The 16,655-nt window shown below is 44.5% G+C and overlaps 1 protein-coding gene across 1 annotated transcript in view; it reads left to right on the forward strand.

Annotated features, from left to right (window-relative positions):
• Positions 1 to 16,655, forward strand: part of LOC148102864 (immunoglobulin superfamily member 11-like) — a 61,444-nt gene that overhangs the window by 36,789 nt on the left and 8,000 nt on the right. The window lies entirely within an intron of this gene.

The raw sequence follows: 16,655 nt of genomic DNA on the forward strand, positions 1-16,655 counted from the left end.
GAAGGTTGCCGGTTCGAGCCCCGGCTTGGACAATCTCGGTCGTTGTGTCCTTGGGCGAGACACTTCACTCGTTGCCTACTGGTGGCGCTCAGAGGGCCCGGCGGCGCCAGTGTCCAGCAGCCTTGCCTCCCCAGGGCAGCTGTGGCTACAATGTAGCTGCCATCATCAGTGTGTGAATGTGTGTGTGGATGACTGGATGTGCAAAGCTTTGGGGTCCTTAGGGACTAGTAAAGCGCTATACAAATACAGACCATTTACCATTTAAGTCAGGGAATTAAAATCAATAAATCTTGCAATAAAAGCATTCATTTCACTACACAGTTGTTTTAATACCAACGATAAAAACATTACATGGTACACCTCCATCACACATAGATATACATTTTACACAGACTTACTGGAAGGTGGCAGGAAATCATAGCTGGAACTGCGTGTCAGTGGTTTCATATCATCTGTGAGCACAAGGACAAAGACACATTTTTAGCACTGATTTTTAAATTATGATTTAAACACCAACCATGGGGGATTAATACTGCTTGTGTGGTGGAGCAGCACCAAAGCAGAAGCTGGAATATTTTCTCATTGCTCCTGATTTGATCACTAAAAACCCTTTTCCTTTCAGGGATCTGGGTCTGAGGGACCTAGAATCCCTGAACAGTTGTGGACTTATTATATTATATGTGTGTGTTCTGCACTGCTGCTGTTCCTGTGTTCCATGTTTGTGTATTGGCATCGTGACAGGTGCATCGTGACAGGCACCTTCAGGCCTGGTCGGTGTGGCCCTGCCAGCTGACCGGTCACACCCAAGGATCCTCACACACACCTGGCGCTGATCAAGCCTCGTCGGAGGAGCTACAAAGCAGTGTGGCTGAGAGCTCCTCGACGCTGGATCGTTGAGTAACTACCCGTCAGTGTTTCCAGCAAAATCAGTGAGTGCTAGTCTGTCGCCTTGTAGTTGTGTGTTAATGGCTGCCTCTGTGGATTTTCCAGCAGGAGTGTGGGAACGGGAAAGCAGCAAGCACAAGTTTCACGGGAGCGGAGACACGGAGCACGGGCACTGAGAAGGAGACACGGCACGGGAGTTGGAGACGCAAAGGGAATTTATTGTGTACTATTTACTTCACTGTAAATAAACGCACTGTTTGCATCGCAGAGTCCTGCATCTTGGGTCCTTCTTCCCCACACACCCACGGTCTGCAACACAGACCGTGACAGAACGATCCAGCCATAATGGACCCAGCGGACTCAAGTGTCACCTCAGAGGAGGAGACGCTCGCACAGCTCTGGGGTTACTGCCGGAGCATAATCTGGACGGTAGATCCTCACAAGAGACACAAACAGGTTGTGTTTTTTGACAATTTCTTTTCATCCACTACCTTCACAGCAAACGTTTTTGACATTAACAAACTGACTCAAATAGTCACTAGTTTGAGGGCAGGTTCTAGTTTGGAATTATTTGGCTTGGGCGGCCCGGGCATGGAAAATTCGGTTGCCCTTGTAGAAGCTCTAGCCGCCTGGTTTTTCACGCATCGGCGTCCGGCTTTTCCGTCGATGCTTGCTGCACAACTGTTTGATCCTGCATTACAGAAGAGATGTCGTCCCCACCATCATCACCCCATCACACCTCAACCCACTCCAGCGGCTTCAGCCGAGCCAGCCGCCGATGGTCCGACAGTGTTTATCACTGCTGTGAGTAAACCTGACTCAATTGTTTCACTAGATCCTGTCATTAAGAATCTAAACGCAAATGCCAAGAAAATGGTCCTCATTAACTGGAAAAATGAAAATAATCTTAATTCTAACCAATATAAAAACCATCTAATAGATCACATTAGTCTTGATACAACCTCTACCATCACATTTGATCAATGCCTTTGGGCTCCTTTGATCGGCTTCATCACCTAGTGGGGGTGGGGGGTCATGGTTTGGTCCTGTCTTCGCTATTGTGGTTGATATGGGGGTAGGGACGGCCTTAGGTCGTCTGGGGAGTCCCTAGGGATGTTTACCTGGAGGGCCTAACCCGGGGGATGTGGCCATGACCTGGTTAAGGGCTCTGGGGGCTCTTAGATGGTGTTTTCCTTGTGGCTGCGTACAGCGGAGATGGGGGAGGGTCTGTGCTGGCGGACGTTGGTTACTGGCCTGGTAGCCTGGCTGCCCCTGGGTGGGTCCGGGACAGGCGTGGAGGCCTGGGGGTGCTCCACCCCCCGGTCTGGGGTGCTGGCTGGGCCTTGGGGGCTTGGGTCCTGGCTGTTGTGTTGCCGGAGCTGTGGGCAGGTGGGTGCAGGGGGGCTCAGCCCCAGTGCAAGGGACTTCTGGTGCATCGGCCCAACTAGGGGGCTCTCTAACTGGTGGAGAGGTTGTTATATCTTTGCAGGAGGTCTCCTCTCTACAGGACGCTCGCACAGCTCTGGGGTTACTGCCGGAGCATAATCTGGACGGTAGATCCTCACAAGAGACACAAACAGGTTGTGTTTTTTGACAATTTCTTTTCATCCACTACCTTCACAGCAAACGTTTTTGACATTAACAAACTGACTCAAATAGTCACTAGTTTGAGGGCAGGTTCTAGTTTGGAATTATTTGGCTTGGGCGGCCCGGGCATGGAAAATTCGGTTGCCCTTGTAGAAGCTCTAGCCGCCTGGTTTTTCACGCATCGGCGTCCGGCTTTTCCGTCGATGCTTGCTGCACAACTGTTTGATCCTGCATTACAGAAGAGATGTCGTCCCCACCATCATCACCCCATCACACCTCAACCCACTCCAGCGGCTTCAGCCGAGCCAGCCGCCGATGGTCCGACAGTGTTTATCACTGCTGTGAGTAAACCTGACTCAATTGTTTCACTAGATCCTGTCATTAAGAATCTAAACGCAAATGCCAAGAAAATGGTCCTCATTAACTGGAAAAATGAAAATAATCTTAATTCTAACCAATATAAAAACCATCTAATAGATCACATTAGTCTTGATACAACCTCTACCATCACATTTGATCAATGCCTTTGGGCTCCTTTGATCGGCTTCATCACCTAGTGGGGGTGGGGGGTCATGGTTTGGTCCTGTCTTCGCTATTGTGGTTGATATGGGGGTAGGGACGGCCTTAGGTCGTCTGGGGAGTCCCTAGGGATGTTTACCTGGAGGGCCTAACCCGGGGGATGTGGCCATGACCTGGTTAAGGGCTCTGGGGGCTCTTAGATGGTGTTTTCCTTGTGGCTGCGTACAGCGGAGATGGGGGAGGGTCTGTGCTGGCGGACGTTGGTTACTGGCCTGGTAGCCTGGCTGCCCCTGGGTGGGTCCGGGACAGGCGTGGAGGCCTGGGGGTGCTCCACCCCCCGGTCTGGGGTGCTGGCTGGGCCTTGGGGGCTTGGGTCCTGGCTGTTGTGTTGCCGGAGCTGTGGGCAGGTGGGTGCAGGGGGGCTCAGCCCCAATGCAAGGGACTTCTGGTGCATCGGCCCAACTAGGGGGCTCTCTAACTGGTGGAGAGGTTGTTATATCTTTGCAGGAGGTCTCCTCTCTACAGGAGCTCACTCCTTTAGGGGAGAGATATAGGAGAGGTAGAGAATGAACTCAACCTGGGTGTCTATTGTCTTGTGGAGTTTGGGAGATGATTGGATGATGGGGTGGGTGCAGTTTTCTCTGGGGTGGAGTCGGGTGGGCTGCCCCGGACTCTGTGGGGCTGGGCGGTGCTGCAGCTGCGGGCCCCGGTCCGGATGGGCCTGGGCCCCCTTGCCCTGATGGGTTCCAGAGTGTGGGGGTGCCTACTGGGGTCAGCGGGGGAGCTGGCCCCAAGGGTGGGGCCGCTTGCCCCTCCCTTTCTTCCCTCCCCATCCTCAGCTGCCTCCCTATTCCCGCTCTACCACACCCACCCACACACGCAGGGCTTGGGGTACAGGTATGTCACCAAGGTGCAGGGGAGGCACTCCCCCTCTGTCCCCTTCTGGCCGCCTGTGCCTCAATTTTATTCTTCAACCTAGACATCCACATTACTTACTCTCACATAACACATACATATAGGGCCTTGGGGGTGGGCACGTTTTACAGCATCCAGAGGATGGTCGGTGTATTCCAACCCGCCTCTGGTGCTGGTGCCCTACCCTCAATTTTAAATGCATATAGACACTAAGGGTTTTCAGGAGGAGCCGTGCTGCTCTCTGAGAGGAAGCAAGTACCATGCTCTCCTGTGTTTTAAATGCACTTTAGAACAGCACACAGCAACACTACATATGAGCGAGCGTAGGGAAGTTTGGGGTCTTCACTCACCCCGGTTCTGTTAGCCGTCAGGGCTGGGGGGCTGGGGGGCTGGGAGGAGGTGCTGGCCATCAGATTGGGGTCTGGGATGCGGGGCCTCCCTGCTACTGCAGATAAGGAGGTGGTCCGCTTGCCTCCACCCCAGAGAGAAGGGTTACATCTCCTGGGTTTAGGTGCAGCTTGCCCCTCTGTTCGTCTGTGTCTATATGTCAGGTTGGGTCTTAGACTCAACCTCTCTGGGTACATCTCAGGCCCTCCAAAGTTCGGAGGTCTATCTCCCCTCACCACACTCCCTGTCGGTGGCTGATGCCCTCAGACGTTGGTGTGTTGGTGGTCCTTGTCGACTGGGGCTGGGCACTCATGTATGTACCGGCTCACTGCTGGTGGCCGATTGGTGGGGCCTGGCGCATGTGGCCCGGCTGGGCCCCTTCCGGGGGATGGGATGCCCTCAGGCCTCTGGGCCTGAAGCTCGGTCCTCTCTGGCACAGCTGGCTGCCGGCAGAGCCCGCGGGCATGCCACTGCAACCCCCTCTGGCCTCTGCTCCGTAGCTGCTGGGTGACCACTCGTTTGGGGCTCTACCCAGCTCTTCCCAGGAGGGTGGCACGGTTTCCCCCCCTTTTGGTGGTCCTCCTTGGGTCCTTGTACTCTGGGGCCTCTGGATATCTGGGGCCTGGATCTCCTCCATACCTGCTTCATACCCTGGGGGACAGGGCTATGGCTCCCCACACTCCCTAGCAGATCGTTACATGGAGAAACCTTTGGAATACAAGCATGCTGATCCACACAGGTATGCACACAGGTGTACACACGGGTGTTCACAGTCGCGGACTACACCTTTCTTGGCAGCTGCCTCAAAGCACATTGTGCGATGTCTATCTTGCGTGCTGCACAATATCGTTTAATATTTAGTATCTACTGTTATCTACTGCTAGCTAGTTTATTGTGATGGTGCTGTATTTATTATGTTGCTCTTTTTTGTTTGCTTTCTCTTCTGTTTTTTTTTCTCCATACAGGTGATCCAGGTGTTTTGTTTGTTTTTCTTTCTTTCTTCCCCCCTTTCTCACCATCTCTTCTCCCCTCTGGTTTTCTTTCTCTCCCTCTCTTTCTTTCATTCTTTCTCCCTGTCCTATCCCCCAGTCATGTCTGTCCCGTTTGTAGCAACTGAAAATAAAATAAATTCATAATTATAATAAAGGTCAATCAAATGGACCAATATGGCGAGGCCATGATGATCCACTTGGTAAAATAAATCCACTTGGCATCTTTCTTGGCCTTAAGACAACAATTCTGATGGCTAAAGATCCAAACGGGACACAAAAAAAAAAAAGAATCTAAACGCAGATGAACAGGATGGGACCGTTTCCTTTAACGCGGCCCCACCTCCACTGAATAGACGGCGCCCGCACCGTCGTCATACCACCTTTCCACTTACTCCACTGGCTTTTGAAGAACTAGTTGACTCTGGGCTAGCCACACAAGGAGCCGCAGTGAGTAAAACAGAATCTGTTGGTGGTGAAAAAGTTTCTGCTGGAAAACAAAAAGTAGAGACAGTTTCATCTGAACCCAAAGACCGCGCCCAGTTGGTGAATGGTAAAACAAGGCCCACAATGGGGAATAAGCTTAAAAATTCTGATTGGCCAAAAGATGAACATGAACTGACAACTAATTCTGGGTCATTAATTAGTGTAGAGAGTATTGAAAACCGTTTTCCTTGCTCACCATCTGAGGATGAAGCCTTAATTTTAGAGGCTGTTAACCCTGAGTCATTGGACTATGAAAGTGTAAATCTAAAAACAGTTTTTGTGGCTGCTGATCAGCTAGAGAGTCCATTGCTAGAGAGCCCGGTGTTAGAGTTTTTTTCAGCCCAGCATGTAACTCAGTCTAGTGCCCCACTACCTGTAGCTCAGTCCTTAGTCCAGTCAGCCACTCATTTACACCCTCAGCCAGAGGCCGATACACCTGCTTGTCCCACATCAGTCCCCGCTGGAAGGTCAGAGGGGCTGATTCAGTTGTCATCTGTTCCACCATCCACATCCGCTACTCTGACACTACATCCACCGCCTGCAGCTGCCGTATCACCTTCATCACCTTCAGCTCAATCATCTGTAGCTGCAGCGCTGTCGTAGGGGCCCACTCCGCCAGCGGTGGAGCCTGCGCTCCCGGTGTTGTGCCAAAAAGTGATCATCTGCCAGAAAGTGATTGCCATCCATAGGAACGCGCGCAGCTGCTTAAACCTGCAGTGCCCGGATTACTTGCATTGCCAGCTACTTACGTCCGTGCAACTGATATAACGTGAAAAAAAACAAATAACCAAACACATTTATGCATTTGTTATTAGGCAAAGGTATGCATTTATGGAACTTTAACGTTTCTTGTAACCAAATTATGATGCTTTTCAAAAGTTTGCTTTCAGTGTGTAGCGCAGTCACGAATGACTACAGCAATTACGATGGAATAATTAATGCCTACAGGTTTAGTATGCCTACTCTCGATGTTCATATTTGTTATAAGACTGTCGAATAGTAGTTAAAACAATAAAGACCTATTGTGCCAGTATCACCATGACTCTTTCTTGTTTGTTCAGAATAACGACTGAGAACATGGCATTTTAGTGCTACCAAAAAGTGATTGTGGCCTATAACTTGTCACTGAAACAATATTTCTGCTTCAAACTTGTTAGATATCATCCAGATGTGACACATTTCGCTGCAAATTTAAATCAAGCCTTTATTGGACAGTGCATAAAATGTCAAATTTCAAAAATGTTGTAATTCAAACATAATAGAAAAAAAAGGATAATGGCAAAATGGAAACGGGTGGGAGGAGATCTGCTTAAACAAATTAGGAACACTAAGTAATAGGAAAGAGAAAACAAAAGGTAAAAACATGTCATTCCAACACAGCACTTATTAATTGAAACGAAAACCAAAAACGAATAACAATTACATCCAATTAAAGAAGAAACCACCAATTAAACTAAACTAACAAGTAGACCAGAAACAGGGGGTATAGCGGAAGCTGAACACCAGTAAACCATGGAACAACATAAATATATATTAATTCTTTGCCTACAGTAACTATAATGCTAAGATGTTAGGAAACAGAAAATAATTGAATAATCCTACAAACTAATTGCAATCAAAGCTGAATTCTAATGTTGTGAACAATACAGAAACACACACAGCAACACGAACAAATGAATGCGCTACACACTGAAAGCAAACTTTTGACAAGCGTCATAATTCGGTTACAAGAAACGTTAAAGTTCCATAAATGCATACCTTTGCCTAATAACAAAGGCACAAATGTGTTTGGGTTGGTTTTTTTTCACGTTATATCAGTTGATCACTTTTTGGCATAACACCTGCAGAGGAGCTCAGCAAGCGGGAGGAGCCCGTGCTGCCTGCGGAAGACCTCAGCGTGCCGGAGCGACCGGCTCCGCCAAAGCTGGAGGTCGGTGTGCCGGAGGAACCTCCACGTCCAGCGCGCCCTCCATGTTGTCCAGCGCGCCCTCCACGCCCACGTTCTGCATGGCCAGCACATCAGGGATTATGTGCCATTCTACACTGTGGCTCACCGGAGACGCAACGCCGTTGCCACCACCGGACCCATGGCAGGCCGCCAGAGCTGCCACGCCGCGGCCACCGGACCCGTGCCTGCCGCCAGATCCGTGTTACTGTGGTCACTAGACCCGAGGTAGGCCGCCTGAACATTTTTTCGGGGACTGTTGTGACGCCGCTGCTGGAGGCGCAGCTGGGGTTTTGCAATGTTTTGGACTGGGACTCTGCTTGCCGGACGATTTTTGTTTCGGATCTTCTTTTACTGCTGGTTCAGTGAATTTTGGTCGGCGCAACGAAACCTGCAGCTTCAGAATCTGTGAGATGTCGGCTTTTAGCCCCGATGGCGTCTCCGTGTCCGTGCAGTCGGGTAAACAATCTGCACTTTGTGTTAACATCTTTGTTAACATCTTTGTTAACACAAAGTTTTCCAGCTCTCATTTTCTGTTTTAGCTGTTTGGTGGTTTTTGAAATAGTTTTGTGAGCTTTAACCTGAGATTCTGATGTTTCTGAGATAACCGAGCACTCGTGAGTGATTCCTGGAGGTTGATGGCAGTCCCTACGAAAATTATTGTTAAAGTCCCAGTCACATCCATCTGTTACTCCCTGACAACCCCTGTTGCTATGAAAACATGTGTTTTCCCCAATCAGCTGGGAAAAACCTCCTTCAGAAGTTCAGCTTTGGACACTAGCATATTGCTACCACTATGGTTGATCAGAAAGTTCTAGATCAACAATCAAGTACAAGCAGTAGGTTACTTAGAGGCGTGGTATGACAAGTTTCATGAATATATTTTTGTTTTTGGCAGGCCTTTTACCTCCTTACCATCGGAGTGAGAACAAACAGAACCCTATAAATTTAGAAGACTCTGCTTAACCCTTTAAGACCTAGCATAGAACCAAGTTCGCCAGAGCTTATATTATATACTGTTAGAAATAAATCTTTTAGAACAACCTTCTAAAACCTGTGTTTACATGTGCAAACCATCAGATTGGACTTACCAGTTCCTGCAGTTGCCATTATGTGACCTTCACCCCTAAAAACATTTTTAAAAAAGAATTATTAATAACATAATTAGCAAGTTTTAAAACAACAAAATGGAACTTTTACTTATGTCAGTGTTCTGTGATCTAGACAACCTATGAAGCTATGTCCTCCGACTTTTCACTATTTTCACAGAATTTAAAACACATACAGACACACACACACACACATACAGTATACACGCACACATGCGTATAGTACACAAATATAGTACTATATGTGCACACAGATGGATGTAGTTAGTCAAGTTCAGTGTCAGCTGACAAGCCAAAAGAAAAAACAGTGTTTCACAGACTGCTCATTAAAATGTTCTGCAGCTACATTGGTTGAAACTTTTCACATAAGAGTGCTGCAAAAAGCTGTAAGGTAAAGGTAAAGGTAAAGCTGTAAGCAAAGTGACTGTAGCAGCTGACCTGTGCAATGTGTAGAAGCACACTAAACATTATTTACTGTCAAATTATCAGCCATCCCTGTGTTAATAAATTGTCCTGTTCTTTGGAAAATGTTGCCTGCTGACCCAAGATCAGTTCCATCTGTGTTGACATTCAAAACCAGACTTTGAACCTGCAGTTCAAAAAAGCCCCCCTCCAACAGTCAAACCCATCTGTTCTCTGATTGGATAGTTAAATTTGTGATTGACATGACATTAACCAATCAGATGAAAGGAAGAAAAATAGGGGCAAAATTCGTGCTTGTAAGTTGAAAGTTGAGTGCAGAGTTTCACACGTATTTTTTAGCTAAGTCCACACACAAATCTTTTTACACATACAAATCTTTTTTACACACACACACACAAATTCTTTTTACACATTGTGGGGATTAGAGAAATATTTTGCTGCTATTGTTAATAATCATCATCATTACCATTGCATTACTCATACAGTTTACAGTATTGATATTGAATTCAGATGTTTAAACATATTAGTACCCAATTAGCCTTTATTACAGGTGCAGTTATAACCACTCTAAACTATTGAGTTGAATCTATAATTTTAAATGCTTCTGAATGCTTGTTATAATCTTAAATGTGTAACTCTGAGTACACTCTGTGCCAAAGTAGACAGGAAGTGCAGGATTTTGCAGAGCGTGTTTGTGAAAGTGAAAGTTACTTGAGGAGCTGTTGGGAGGATGCTATTTGAATAACCAGGTTATTCATTGTTATCTTTTAGTCATTTATATCCTTTTGATTAAGCTTTTAGTAGAGGATCTTGATTAGGACATTTATTCAATATATTACACATATAGTTTCAGTTGTGTATGTGCTGGCCTTCTGTCTAGTGGAAAAGGTTACGAAGTTCAGCCAGTGAGGTGAGAGGTTAATCATGTTTGCTTGCAACTGCAAAATTGTCTCTGCAAAAAGAGGAACAGTTTCTTGCAGGGTGTGGGTCTAGTGTTCCAGACGAGAAGTGAAAGTCAGAAGGCTGACAGGAAGCGTCTGCCGTGGAGACGGAGACAGTGTTCTTTTAAACTGTGTTAAAAGTCATTGTGTTTTTGAAACCTATGTATGACCTGTATCTGATTGACGTTGAAGGGGCGTATTAAATTGAAGCCCTGATGGTATATAAAGCATCTGCTTATGCTTTGGTAGTTGGGGATCGGCGCTGTCTGCGTACGGCGGTGGTCCCCCCACGCGTGTCATTAAAAATCATCGTTTGACTCCACCTGGCCGGATCAATGTTGTTATTTTGAAAGTTGATTACCTCCTCTACCCCTCCTCAATATTGAACCTAACATTTGGGAGGCTCGTCCGGTTATTGAGGAGGGAGAGTGGGTTGGAGGCTTGGACAGAGAAATCCGGGGTCCGAGGTGGTCAGACGGGCAGGCACAAATATCAGTGGTCAAAGTGAGTGGGCATAAGCCGGCTTATCCAAAGGTAAGGCACTACTACCAGTTGAATTATTTCCAAAATGTGCCAAATTGGACATGAAAAAATTAAAGTCTACTCACTGAAATTACTGGTGGGTGTCTGTTTTGATTTTGGTAAAAATCTCATGAGAGTTGAAAGTTGAAGTTTAAAAGGGTTAAAGTCCCTTAAAGAAAGGAAAAAAGGAAAACAGTGAAAGGGTTAAAGTCCCTAGTCCCAAGTAGGAAAGTTAGGGAATTGGTTATTTTGTGGGTTAAAGTCCCCATTGGTCATCAGGTCAGACCTGTGTTGGTCATTTTGTGGGTTAAAGTCCCCATTGGTCCTCAGGTTAGATCTGCGTCAGTCATACACTTGTTTTGGGATGTTGACTGTTGTTCCAAAGTATTATAAATTATTCGAGAAAGGCGGTGGACGCCTAGGCCTTGTCCTCTTTGAGGGATAGTCAGTTGGTCACTGTGGAGCTTGGGGCACTCCAGAATAACTAGTGGTTGGACCACTTTACTGTTTGGAACGGTAGTCTGCGCTTTTTTGGCCAGCAGAAGTTGGACTTCGGGCGTGTAACTTTAACTTAAAACTTCGGGGTAAGCCTTGGCTGTGAAATGCCAAAAATAGAGCTTCAGGCAAAGTTTGGGTTGGTTGTCGCTTTTAAATTGACTTGGGGATTTTAGAAATTAGACCAGAAATAGTTAGAGTCTGATACTGGTTAATTGAGCACAAAAAAGTTGGACTTTATCGGTTGGACCGTTAACTTAAATTTGTCGAAATTGTTTAGGCGCTAAAGCTGTGAGGCCTGACAGTGGTTGTAAATATAAGACATCTTTGTAATACAGAATAAGAGATCTCTGTGTGAAAGGAGGCTGAGTCTGTGCTGGAGCTATTTTTAGACTGTGTGTGTGTGAATGTGAAAATGCAAATTAGTAAGCAGTGAACTGCTTAAACCATAGTTGGTTTTACAAATACTGCTGCAAACATTGTTGAATGCGTGTGTTTAAGACGCCATTTATGTTTATTAGAGGGCTATAAATAAAGTTTTGAGTTGCCGTAGTGGATGTATAGTAATTGACTGAGTTTGGATATATATATATATATATAAATATATTGAGTGAATTGTATATACTTAAGACTAACATATTACTTTCAGTAGTAACCTCTCTTCAGCAATAAATGCTGGTGTGTTTTATTTTTTAATTTCTTGTGTGTGCTGTGAGAATTAATAGAGGTTTCAATTTTTCTTTGACTTGCTCTTTCTGATTATGAAAAGCATGTCTAAAATACTCTTAGGAAAGCGTATTTTGAGTTATGTTCCTCAACTTCTGTCACAGTTTAAGTGTGTGAATGCTGTGAGAAGCAGGTTTTGAGTGATTGGGTGTGATTTGTACAAAAATAATAAGTAAGAAAAACACTACGAAAGTTGATAGTAGAGTGAGTGAAACAGTGGAAGTTTGAGAGAAAAGACGGTGGGTGTGAAACAATTTCTGATGTCTGAAAGAGCAATGTGGAGCACACTGAAGACTGTGATGTGAATGCTGACAAATGCAAAGAATTTAGTATAGTTAAAAGTGTGTGCGTGAAATAAGGGTGCATTGTTTTTAGATCAAGACTTAGTAGAACCGAAGAGTTTGATTAGGCTGTAAAATAGGAAAGAGGAACAGAAAATATGGCTCTGAGTAGCTGCATGTGTGACAGGAAATGGTGTGTGTGACAGGAACTCTGCATGCCCATAAAAGGAACTCACTGTGACAAGTGAGCACCCAGAGAGAGAAACAGAGGAGTTAAACTCTAGGCAGATGAAGCAAATGGAGGTTTTAAGAAAAGAAATGAAAAGGATATTAAATGTATGCTTTAGCGCGTAAAAGAGGTGGACTTCTCTCAACCTGGAATCTTGAGTACAGCGGCAAAAGGATAGATTAACAGAATTGGGGAAAACAGGCCAGGTTTTGGCTAAATTTTATAGCTTGACCTCTCACTTTGTCCCCATCCTGAGAAGAAGCTCAAAGGACAGTTAATCGCCTGATGAAGACCGACAGAACATCGTGGACTTGAAGAATTAACAGCAGGCAAAAGACAGTGCAACTGAACTATTAACACTGAAGACGACTGACGACACCAGCAGCATGTAAAAAAAGCACGTGATGCAACATGTACTGTGAATTACAGGCTGGGCAGTTGAACAGTGGGATAAAGAACTGTGGGAAAGCACTGGACACTGATTTTCAGATTTGCCATGCTTGGAGCAATCTTGAAAGAGACGACTGAAAGTATCAACAGAGAAGCAGAAACCACGTGATGAAAACATGCACGGTGAACTGCAGGCTGGTAAGAGCAGTGTGACATGACTGTCTGAAGGCACTGAGTGTGATATTTTGCCAGGCTGGGACTTGATCTAAAAGGAAAATACTGAAAAGATCAACGGAGAAGAAACAGAGAAGCAGCAAACAGTTGACTTGGGACTAAAGTTGCTGGAGATTTCAAGACAACACTGGACACTGTGAAAAGAGGACGGAGACCAGTGAGAGGTGAAGCCCAGACGAGTTCGACTGCGAAAATACAGGGTATAATTGGGTTGAAATTGAAGCCTGAACTCATGATGGTTTAGAGATGTCCCCCAGATCACAACAAAGAGGTAAACAGAAAATAGAAAACACACATACACAAAATTGTTACATGTGAAATTATTTTTGGAAAGAATCAGAAGTGAGATAGTTTGAATGCAGAACTCAGTGAAAAGATGCATGAATTAAACCTGACGATAACATACATATGCAATGAAGAAGCAGCTTACACTTCATTAACATGAATACATAAAATGCAATGAAGAACATGCTTACATACATGGCATAAGTTGGTATTTCTGACCAGAGAGAGAAAAAACGGGTCTTTTAAGCACTCCCGATAATAATGAAAATGTCTCAGTTGTGTTATTTTCAGGGGCAAAGCAGACCTGGATCAATTTTCCACATGCAGCGGTCGGAAGAAAATTATAGGTTAACATCACTGGACATGTTAAGGCAAGTTTCTGGTTGAATTGTTCACAGCGCCTGAGTCCATGAACCTCACAAGCAAGCTCTGACCTATGTCTGAGGACCAGGAATGCTGTTATTTCAGGTGGGAAATCAAAATTTGGGTTAGCAAATTGGGGAAAGAGAAAACTGACTGCTTAAGTGGAGAATTGTGAAGGAGTCTGAAACACTGCAAAAAGCAACATAGGCAAAATCACATACACAAGCAGAAAATGCATTAAGCTTACAAAGACAAGCTCATGAAGATTAATGCATAGACATTGATTAAACCTGGCTAAGAACATAAACATACGCAATGAAAATCAGCTTGCTACTAGTATGAGTGTTAAAATGGTGTGAATGTTTAATAAAATACACTTAGAGCTTGAAGATGAGGAATAACTCAAGGAAGCTATATGACAGAGGGAGTGAGTTATGGGAAAAGGAAAAGTGATTAAAGTAGTTTTTATAAGAGTGACTTAGGAGTGCTCTTGTACTGATTGATCAAAGCAAGTGATTAGTATAGAAAGAAAATGAAAGTAATTCAATAATGTGGTAATGTTTAAACATGTATTTCTCTTGTTACGGCAACTTCTTGAGATATGACTCAGTATGCAAATAAGCTGGAGTGAGTGGTGACGAAGGAGCTTCCTGTTTGTCTGTGTGTGACTGAGGCTTTCAATTAAGGAAACAGAGCAGTGACTGAAGAGGATTACTTGTTGAAATATAATGGTAAAGAAACAGGTTACTGTTGTAAGGGGTTTTGTTGTATTGGGTTTATATCTTATGCTGAATCTAAGTATGTTACAGTGCATAAAGGAGGCGGTCATTGTGTGCAAATTGTGTGGTTTTAACAAGATTTTCGGCGTATTGAGGAGGTGAAATTATGTCAGTTGACCTGGGAGTGTCAGGACTCTGGTGGCAAAACCTTTGCGTGTTTAAGATTTTTGAGGATGTTGTTGTAGTGATGGGTTGATTCTGTCAGTTAGGTTTGGGTTGTTTTTGTTTTTTATTTTTAATAGAGGGAGTTTTATTAAACATGGACATGTCTAGAATTGGGCCCATTATTTTTGTAACAGTGCACTTAGAGAAAACCTGTCAGGTGATTTTGTTTTGCGTTTTGATGAGCTAATAATCAGCTCTCTTTTTCTCATTTTGTTCTAAGCAGGCCTGCAACAGTGAATAACAGCGCTGACAAATTCTCGGGAGAGCAAATATAAGGTGCAGGAACCAGCAGGAAACATATGCAGGGACGTGAAAGCAGCACTTTAAGAGTGTTAAAATGATGAGTACTGAGATGAGTAACGTTGAAGAATACGTATAAATAATAGTTAATAAGCCAAAAGATAATTAGGTTCATGCTTTTGATTAAAGAGTCCCGAACATGATAAGTTAGGGAGGCGTAGGAAAAGGTGTTTTGTTCCTTTGCAGGACATCTCGGCGACCATAGGGGTGAGGATCCTGGAGGCCCGAGACCTGACGGACCACAAGAGAGGGACCCAGAAAAAACGTAATCTCACGCATGGAGTGTTCTCAAGTGGGAGCTGACAGTTATTACTGGACCACTTAGATGACATGAGGTTGTTGTCTGATTGGCTGAGCCAAAAGACTGCTAGAGAGGGTCAGAGCAATGACACAAGTAAAGTGTAGTGACCCTCTTTTTAGGAAAAGAGGGTCAAAAGAGGGAGTGTGGGGATTAGAGAAATATTTTGCTGCTGTTGTTAATAATCATCATCATTACCATTGCATTACTCATACAGTTTACAGTATTGATATTGAATTCAGATGTTTAAACATATTGGTACCCAATTAGCCTTTATTACAGGTGCAGTTATAACCACTCTAAACTGTTGAGTTGAATCTATAATCTTAAATGCTTCTGAATGCTTGTTATAATCTTAAATGTGTAACTCTGAGTACACTCTGTGCCAAAGTAGACAGGAAGTGCAGGATTTTGCAGAGCGTGTTTGTGAAAGTGAAAGTTACTTTGAGGAGCTGTTGGGAGGACGCTATTTGAATAACCAGGTTATTCATTGTTATCTTTTAGTCATTTATATCCTTTTGATTAAGCTTTTAGTAGAGGATCTTGATTAGGACATTTATTCAATATATTACACATATAGTTTCAGTTGTGTATGTGCTGGCCTTCTGTCTAGTGGAAAAGGTTACGAAGTTCAGCCAGTGAGGTGAGAGGTTAATCATGTTTGCTTGCAACTGCAAAATTGTCTCTGCAAAAAGAGGAACAGTTTCTTGCAGGGTGTGGGTCTAGTGTTCCAGACGAGAAGTGAAAGTCAGAAGGCTGACAGGAAGCGTCTGCCGTGGAGACGGAGACAGTGTTCTTTTAAATTGTGTTAAAAGTCATTGTGTTTTTGAAACCTATGTATGACCTGTATCTGATTGACGTTGAAGGGGCGTATTAAATTGAAGCCCTGATGGTATATAAAGCATCTGCTTATGCTTTGGTAGTTGGGGATCGGCGCTGTCTGCGTACGGCGGTGGTCCCCCCACGCGTGTCATTAAAAATCATCGTTTGACTCCACCTGGCCGGATCAGTGTTGTTATTTTGAAAGTTGATTACCTCCTCTACCCCTCCTCAATATTGAACCCAACAACATACAAAACTGATTTACAAGTACAAAATATTTATGACCACAATTTGAGCCCATAGAAGAGATGGCAACAAAGTTAGAGAGCAAGCAACTATCCCAAAGGAAGAATGAAAATGAGACTTACAGGAGACTTGCACACTTGCCCATCCTTGTAAGCAGCATGTAAGTGTGCAAGCTCCAGAGATGCCATAATGACAAATATGAAATGCCTGCATATACGGGTAAAGTTCAGGGGCAATGAAGATACAGTGTACTCAATTCTCAAATTAGAAGTTCTAGCAGCTCCTGAAAATAACAAATAAGAATATTAAATAAATCAAATGGAAATATTAGTAC

This window comes from Neolamprologus brichardi, chromosome 5 (assembly GCF_056152115.1).
Source record: "Neolamprologus brichardi isolate AB-2024 chromosome 5, ASM5615211v1, whole genome shotgun sequence".
Classification (NCBI taxonomy): Eukaryota; Metazoa; Chordata; class Actinopteri; order Cichliformes; family Cichlidae; genus Neolamprologus; species Neolamprologus brichardi.